This window comes from Homarus americanus, unplaced genomic scaffold, assembly GCF_018991925.1.
Source record: "Homarus americanus isolate GMGI-L3 unplaced genomic scaffold, GMGI_Hamer_2.0 scaffold5117, whole genome shotgun sequence".
NCBI lineage: Eukaryota > Metazoa > Arthropoda > Malacostraca > Decapoda > Nephropidae > Homarus > Homarus americanus.
Window position 1 is genome coordinate 1 of NW_024731012.1, and position 8,871 is coordinate 8,871.

Sequence of the window (8,871 nt, forward strand, 5' to 3'; positions counted from 1 at the left end):
CTATGGGGATGAGGATCCCCACTAAAACCGAGACCATAATATTTAAGGACCCTAGCCCAAGTTAACCAGCTACCTAATTAAACATACCTATGTGAGAGAACTTATATCTTGCCTGAATAATAAAGTAAATTGGGTGGAGGAATAGCACTACTATTTAGGTTTTTCTAAGAATAAAGTAAAGAAAGATGCCACTCTTGGCACATGCACTGCTACCATCTTTGTTCACATCAGGTTGCTTGGTGTAGTCTGTTGTTTTATAGGCAATAATAACATTAATGTATAATTATAGTCCATGCTCACTAATAAGAAAGACCAGCAGCAAATGTACTATTTTTGCATTAATAATATTAATACATTTGTACCTTGCTAATTTGACAACTTCAGATCTCTACCCTATTTGAACTATCTCTTGGATACAAATTAACTGAAGTGTGGCCAAAATTCTTTGTGCCTTGCATAATTCATGTGCTGTTACAGTCGGTATTAATGAAAAAAAAATTCTTAACATTATATTGAAATGGTTCATATGGAGTGATACTAACACTAAGGGTATTTATGTATACAGTACAACCAGTTTTTATGTCTCTGTTGGCTCATGACTTCATGGAAAATTACAGGCTGTTTTGTGTGAGCCTAAAGGTGCATCCACACGTGTGTACAATTTGTCGCTAACATGTGATCAAAATGAGGCACAGGGTTCCAACTGGTAGGGTGCGGCTGCGTGCATTAGATCCGTGTTTCTTCTTGTTGATCACATGTTGGCAACCAAATGTATGCACGTGTGAACACACCTTTAATAAAACATTATTTTTTCACATAACATACAAGTATGGCATGTAACACTAATATATTTATGTACTGTATATAGAACTACAACCAGCTGTTGCTTTTATTGTAGGGCTGGATAATACTAATGCCTAAATATTTAGGCTTGTTGCTAGGCTGCTTGCTTCATGGAAAAGTACCATATTGTATTGTGCTGTGGCAGAAATATATACAGGTGCTCCCCGACTTACAACGGGGTTAGGGACCCAAATCCAGGTCGTAAGTCCGATTGGTCTTAAGTCCGACATAGATAAAAAAAAAAAAAAATCTACAATGAAATACAGTACAGTAAAAGTAATAAATAATGAGGACTGGCTACAGTACAGTAAAAGTAATAAATAATGAGGAATGGATACAGCGTGACTGAGCACTTACCTTTAATGTAGTCAGCTGAATGCACACGGGGCCCCCATAATTTTCTATTTACAGGATACATGGAGACTATATTAATTGGATGAAGCAGAGGAGGAGACAGGGCTGGGTGGGTCATCAATGTCGCTTTCTTCAGACAGGTTTATGTACTGTGGAAACTTGCTGGTGAAGGTATTGGATCATCTTGGGGGAGTGAAGAGGCAGCACTGGTGGGACGTGAGGAGACAGCACTGGGGGACTTCTTAAAATAGATGTCCAATTTAGACTGCACAGTTTGTTTTTTCTTTTCATTATAAATTTCTCTGTAGCAAGCAAGTACATCTTGGATCATTCTGTCAACTTTGGCATAACGCTCATAATTTTGATCCATGCCATCAAACATTTGCATTCCTTTATTAATTGTAGCAAATACCTCTGCTATTTGTTTCACTGAAAACTTTTTGGGGGGTGCAGGTTCTTCTACATTTTGTCTCTCTTCTTCCTCTGCAATTTTCTGTGCATCTAGTTCAATAACATCCTCGTTACTGAGCGCCTTCTGCTACACTTTCAACCAACTGTTCAACATCTTTATTATCAATTTCTAACTCCAGCTGTTTACCTAACTCCACTATCTTGTTACTAATATCCAAAATAACTTAATTTTCATTAAATCCTTTGAAACTGTTCACATATCTTTTCAGGATTTTCTTCCATATTCCATTCATGCAATGTTTTGTAACCTGATTCCATGCTGCACTAATGTTCTTTTCCATGACAAAACGTTGTACTCCTTCCAAAACTCTCTGAGCGTTTTCTCACCTTCAGTAGCAGCAACAGCCTGAGCGAAGGTCGTGCGTAAATAATACGCTTTAAAGGCAGCAATAGCACCTTGATCCATGGGTTGGATGATAGAGGTAGTGTTAGGTGGAATGTAGACTACCTGAACATCAGGGTGCATGTCGTCCAGGTGTGGTGGGTGTCCCGGAGCATTATCCAAAATCAGCAAAATCTTGAATGGAATCCGTTGTTGCAGACAATACTCCTTGGCTCGTGGAATGAAACAAGTCATGAACCAATCCTCAAACAGTGCTAAGGTCATACAAGCTTTCTTATTACTGCGATAAAACACTGGCAGTGTGTGCTTGCTGACATGTTTAAAAGCCCTGGGGTTCTCTGAATGATAGATCATGAAGGGTTTTAGCTTGAAACCAGCAACATTCCCCCCAACAGAAGTGTAATTCTGTCCTTGAATGCCTTGAATCCTAGCATTGTTTTTGCCTCTTTGTGGATGTATGTCCACTCAGGCATGCGCTTCCACAATAATCCAGTCTCATCCACATTGAATAATTGCTCAGGCAAATAATTCCCTTCCACAATCACTTCATCTAACTCCTCCTTAAAAGCTTCGGCAGCACCAACATCGGCACTAGCTGCCTCTCCACTCACCTTAACATTGTGTAGACTGTAGCATTTTTAAATCTATCAAACCACCCATGACTTCCTATAAAGGTTTGCTCACATTCATCTCCTGCCTGCTCCTTCAGGCTTTGGAACAGGCATCTTGCTTTAGCCTGTATGGTTAGAAGGTTTAAGGGTACACGCTTCTGTATCTGGTCTTCTATCCATATCACCAATAATTTTTCCATATCGTGAATAGGACCTTGTCTTTTCTTTGAAATTATAGTTCCCTTTATAGGTGTTGTTCCTTTCACTACATCACGAGTACGTTCCTTGTCCTTCAGAATAGTGGATATGGTTGAGTGTGAGAAACCTAGGTCACGTGAGATTGTTGCTACAGTTTTTCCATTCTCATGCTGCGTTATTATCTTCATTTTCATGTCAAAAGTAATTGCCTGTCTCCTTTTCTTTGGAGCACCACCAGCACTTTCACTTTTAAACTTTCCAGTCATTATAAAGTCAATTAAATACGATAATAACGAAAGTTCACAGCGCAATCAGTATAGGATACGATAGCCAAACACCAAGTAAGCGCTCCACTGAGTGAGTGTACCCACGCGGCGACCCGAGCCGCGCTCTCGCCCTGGACAAACGTTTCAGTATAGAAAATGCGCGCGTCATTTGAAAATATTTTTGGTCACGACTGCCGCGGTCGTATGTCCCGACGGTCGTAAGGTCAGAGCAGGTCGTAAGTACAGTATTACCCCGCCTAACGCGGTTTCACTTAACGCGTTTTATCATATACGCGGTGCCTCGCCAGAGCTGAACTTTCACTTAACACGGATTTTTTCCACATATACGCGGTGAGTGTCCGGCTCAAGACGCTATTTTTAGATTTGCCCCACCCTGCCTGACTGCCTGTTTTAGCTCATAAAATTCATACAAATTACCCGGCCAGAATATAATTTACATTGCTGGAATTCTTATAATTTGGTGATCATTTTGAATATAAACATCATATTTTTGCATTAGACATACAAATTTTAGATAAAAATTTTTCTCAAATTAACTATGTTATCTTTTGTGCAAAATATATGACATTTATATTCAAAATATTCCTGGTCTTACAAGGAATCCAGCAATGTCAATTATATTATCCTAACTTTAGTTTGAGGTATTATTTATTAAAATTTAGTGGTTATCCCACACATCTCCTTGGGACGGTTGGTGGGGGTGGGGGGGAGGGAGGGACCGACCGACCATCTGTTACCCAGTGAAGAATTATTTTTTTTTTAACTGAAGATATTTGTTTTAGCTCATAGTATTCATACAAATTATCCGGTCTGAATATAATTTACATTGCTGGAATTCTTATAATTTGATGATCATTTTGAATATAAACATCATATTTTTGCATTAGACATACAAATTTTAGATAAAAATTTTTCTCAAATTAACTATGTTATCTTTTGTGCAAAATATATGACATTTATATTCAAAATATTCCTGGTCTTACAAGGAATCCAGCAATGTCAATTATATTATCCTAACTTTAATCCGAGGTATTATTTAATACTAAATGTTAAAAACCCTGGAAGGGAGGATTAGTGGGGGGTGGGGGGGTGGGTTGGGACTGACCGCGCGGTTGGAAGAGGGGGGGAGGGCAAGGTGGGGTACTTTGATTGACAGATAGTGTTGTGAAGATTATTTTTTTTTTTATTAACTGAAGATATTTGTTTTAGCTCATAAAATTCATACAAATTACCCGGTCAGAATATAATTTACATTGCTGGAATTCTTATAATTTGGTGATCATTTTGAATATAAACATCATATATTTTTCATTAAACATACAAATTTTAGATAAAATTTTTTCTCTAGGTAACTATGTTATCTTTTGTGCAAAATATATGACATTTATATTCAAAATATTCCTGGTCTTACAAGGAATCCAGCAATGTCAATTGTATTATCCTAACTTTAGTTTGAGGTATTATTTATTAAAATTTAGTGGTTTTCCCCCAAAAATTTCTCTGAGAGGGAAGAGCCAGCGAGTGTAGTGTGAGAGAGGGAGGGAGTTGAGTCCATTATTTGAATGGACATTAACTTGGCGACTGTATTTCTCTTAAGTATTAATTGTGTGCATGTACCATCATAAAATTAAGATGTTATTTTTACTACAACATAGGTATGTGCCTTCAAAAAGTGGAGTTTGGGGTCGGGCCGGTTTCTATTGGAATTAATCCCATATGTTCTGTTGTTCACTTAACGCGGGACCCTCTGGGTTCAATTGACCGCGTTAAGTGGGGTACAACTGTACCGATGGACGTAAGTCCAAGCAGTCGTAAGTCGGGGAATATATATATATATACAGATAGACCCCGACTTACGACAGGGTTAGGGACCCAAATCCAGGTCGTAAGTCCGACATAGATAAAAAAAAAAAAAAAATTGTCTCTTTTTAATAAATAATCTACAATGAAATACAGTACAGTAAAAATAATGAATAATGAGGAATGGATACAGTACAGTGAAAGTAATAAATAATAAGGAATGGTTACAGTGCGACTGAGCACTTACCTTTAATGTAGTCAGCTGAATGCACATGGGGCCCCCATCATTTTCTAATTATACATGGAGACTACATTAACTGGAAACGTTTCGGTATAGAAAATGCGTGTCATTTGAAGAAAATTTTTTTTTTTTTTTTTTTTTTTTTTAAATAAAAAATCTGCGGCGGTCGTAAGTCCCGACGGTCGTAAGTCGTAGCAGTCGTAAGTCGGGGTCTGTCTGTATATGTATATATATTTCATTAGCCCAATAAACACGCGGACTTCTACAAACAATCAACACCTCAACCTACCAGGATTCGAACCCACGGCCCACGAGCCCATGACTGTGACCGGGGAATGCTAACCGTCATGAACGAACAGGGCACTGCTTTCATTCATGTTAGGAATAATAATCATCCCATTGCTTGGGAAAAAAGCTTCGAAGTATTCAAATCATCTTGTGTCACAGAAAGACTTCTGGTTGAAGCTAGTTTGATTAACCCTTTAGGTGCGTAATTAAATTTCGCGCCGGTTCCTGAAAAGTGTCAATTATCCTGCCAAAAATGAATTTCATATAATCACATTTTCTATATGTTTTTCCTAGAGAACTTTTTGTATATTTTCCAAATCTGGAACAAAAATTCACATATGTGTGCAAATTTTAGAGAAAAAATGACATTTATACCCAAAAATGCAGGAAATTGGTATAAATCAATGTCTGGTATATGGCAAATAAATTTAATCAATTTGGTTACTAAACAGCAAATTTAGATATGTATTACAAATTCAGATAATATCAAACAAAATAGTACAAAAATAAGCTATATTGCATTCAGGAAATACTCCTATACCTCAATACATAATATGTCCGCATGTCGTCTCATTTGGGGAAGTTTTTTCAAGGCCGTGGGATATCCCCGCTTGTCGCATTTAATTAATATAATATTTTGGGCGGGTTTACCCGCATGCCGCATTCAAAGGGTTAAGGAATTAAAATCAATAAACATTAGTGATGGTCAGTTAAAAACTGATAATATGTTACATAAATTTATTTGTCAGTGGCTCAAGGTTAAAAATGCTTTGAAAACCTTTGATCTAGATGTAGGATAGTTATTTAGTGGGTCCCTTATTTTTGACCTGACCTGACTAGTCACGTCGCCCCCTTCTCTTAAGCTCCTCTACGTGTGTGTTGGTGTGGGGATTAGTGGATGACATCATTATGACCTGACCTCATGTTTAATAAGGTCACCCTGCATATTTAAGCCTCTCTCTGTCCATGTAATCCAGTTGCCTCTGAAGATGTCTTGAATAAAGACGAAAGCTAAGGTGCTCCGCTGTTTCCCTTTTTCCCGTGTGATTTTATCAATATATATATATATATATATATATATATATATATATATATATATATATATATATATATATATATATATATATATATATATATATATATATATATATATATATACACACACACACACAGTCAACCCTCGCTTTACGTGGTACCACTTTATGCGTTTACGCGGTACCTTGCCGAAACCGGAATGCTCACTTTCCGCGGTGCGTGTACCCTTTTACGCGGAGAGCGGCTGGCGGTTCTCTCGCGCCTCGCCATTTTTGGATCCAAACCTCCCGCCATCTGCCATGTTGTGTAAGCGGCGCGAGTAGGTTGCGCAGTGTATGTCTTTGTTGCGTTATCGGTGACGTCATATGACGTAGCGGACTGTGATTAGGCAAAGCATCCTTATCTCCCTCCCTGCTAGCTGTAATTCGTTTAATGTAGTACTATGACGTGCCCCGCCGCGGGAGCGTTCAAGCCCCTCGACCTACCACGTCAGTTACACCCCTCCAGGCTACACCGTGTATATCGGTATCCATTGTTCCATAAGAATGGCTTCCACCGGACCACCACCACAAAGAAACCTTGCATTACCTGGACCCAGCCGCCCTAAGCCAAAGAAGACACGACGTTCCTTAAGCTACGAGGTGAAGTACAAGATCATCCAAGAGTTGGAGAAAGGAACAAGACAGGTTGATTTGGCGCGCCAGCATGGTGTGAACGAATCTACGATCCGGACGATAAAGAAGGATGCAGCCAAGATAAAGAAGCACATGAACATCACAAAGTCTACAGGTGCTTCTATGATCAAGTATTTCCACAACCAGGTGCTTCTCAAGACGGAAAAATTACTTGTGAGCTACTTGGTGCGTCAGGCGCGACGGAACATGGCGGTGGACACGCGCTCAGTTAAGGAGTACGCACGTGAACTGTATGCTGCAGTGTCAAGAAAGATGGGAATTACAGAGCCCAAACCCTTTAATGTTTCCTCTGGGTGGTTACAGAGGTTTAAGAAGAGAAACAAGATCACCAATATAAACATTGGTGGTGAAGAAGCTAGTGCTGACCGTGTTACGGCTAGGGAATTTCCTCCGTTTTTACGAGAGATTATGGAGGAAGGACAGTACACCGACGACCAGGTGTTTAACATGGACGAATCTGGTCTTTTTTGGAAAAAACTACCCTCCAAGACCTTCGTTGTGAAGAATGCCAGCAAGTGTCGGGGTCGGAAGTTGCAGAAGGAGCGCATCACCGTCCTGTTTACCACCAATGCCTCCGGTACCTGTAAGCTCAAGTTATCGGTGATCCACACAGCACGCAAGCCGCACGCCTACAAGAGCATGGACATGACCAAGCTAAATGTCCACTGGCTGATCGCATGTAAGGTGTGGATGTTCTCTACACTGTCCCTCTCCTGGTTTGATGACTGTTTCGTTCCCGATGTGAAGAAATTCTGTGAGCAACAGAATGCGCCATTCAAGATTTTGTTGCTGCTGGACAACGCACCAGGACACTCGCCCCTAATGTTAGATCGTCACCCCAACGTAAAAGTGGTCTTCCTTCCTCCCAACACTACGTCTATATTACAGCCCACGGACCAAGAGTTAATCTGTAATGTAAAAGCTGCATTCTCTACTAAAAAATTCAAGCTCCTGAACGACTACACCAACACCAGGGAAGAATTGCGTAACCTGAGTGACACCAACACCGATAGCAAGAGCGAAGTACTTTTAAAACAATTCTGGAGAATATTCAACGTCAAGAAAGCAGTGGGCTTCTTGGTGGAGGCATGGGATCAGCTGTCTGTAGCAACTGTTCGTCACGCATGGAGACGTGTTGCAAGGCATTCTGGGCGTTAGGCAGAGTCAATCTGTGACTGGTGAGGTTCAGACTGTTGAAGTAGCAGTGGACCTTGCCAGAGAAGCTGCGCAGAGTGTTACAGCTGCAGGGTTCTCCGAGACCACCAACGACGACATCCTGGAGGTGATAAGGGATCCTGATGTGACTACCGACGACATGGTAGATGATGATGACGTCAGTGAAGAGGCAGGTGGTGCGTCATCCCAAGAAGAACGCCGCTTATCCCATAGTAATGTTAGGGGTGCCATCGAGTGTGTCGAGAAAGCCAAGCTCCTCCTTTCCGACGACCCTGACGCAAACAGGTATGAAATCTTCACTACTCAGCTGTTGCAGACTATGGAGCCGTACATCAAGGTTTATCACGACAACATAAAAACCAGCCGTCAACAAAGCATAACGGAGTTCTTCGCCTGCAACCCACCACAGCCAGCCCAAGCCAGTGATATTGACAGAGGTAGAGACAGTGATGATGACTTTGAGGGATTTGTCAGGGAGGCCCTGACAAGTGTGGATGACAGTGATGGTGACTCACCTGAGGGCCAGTAG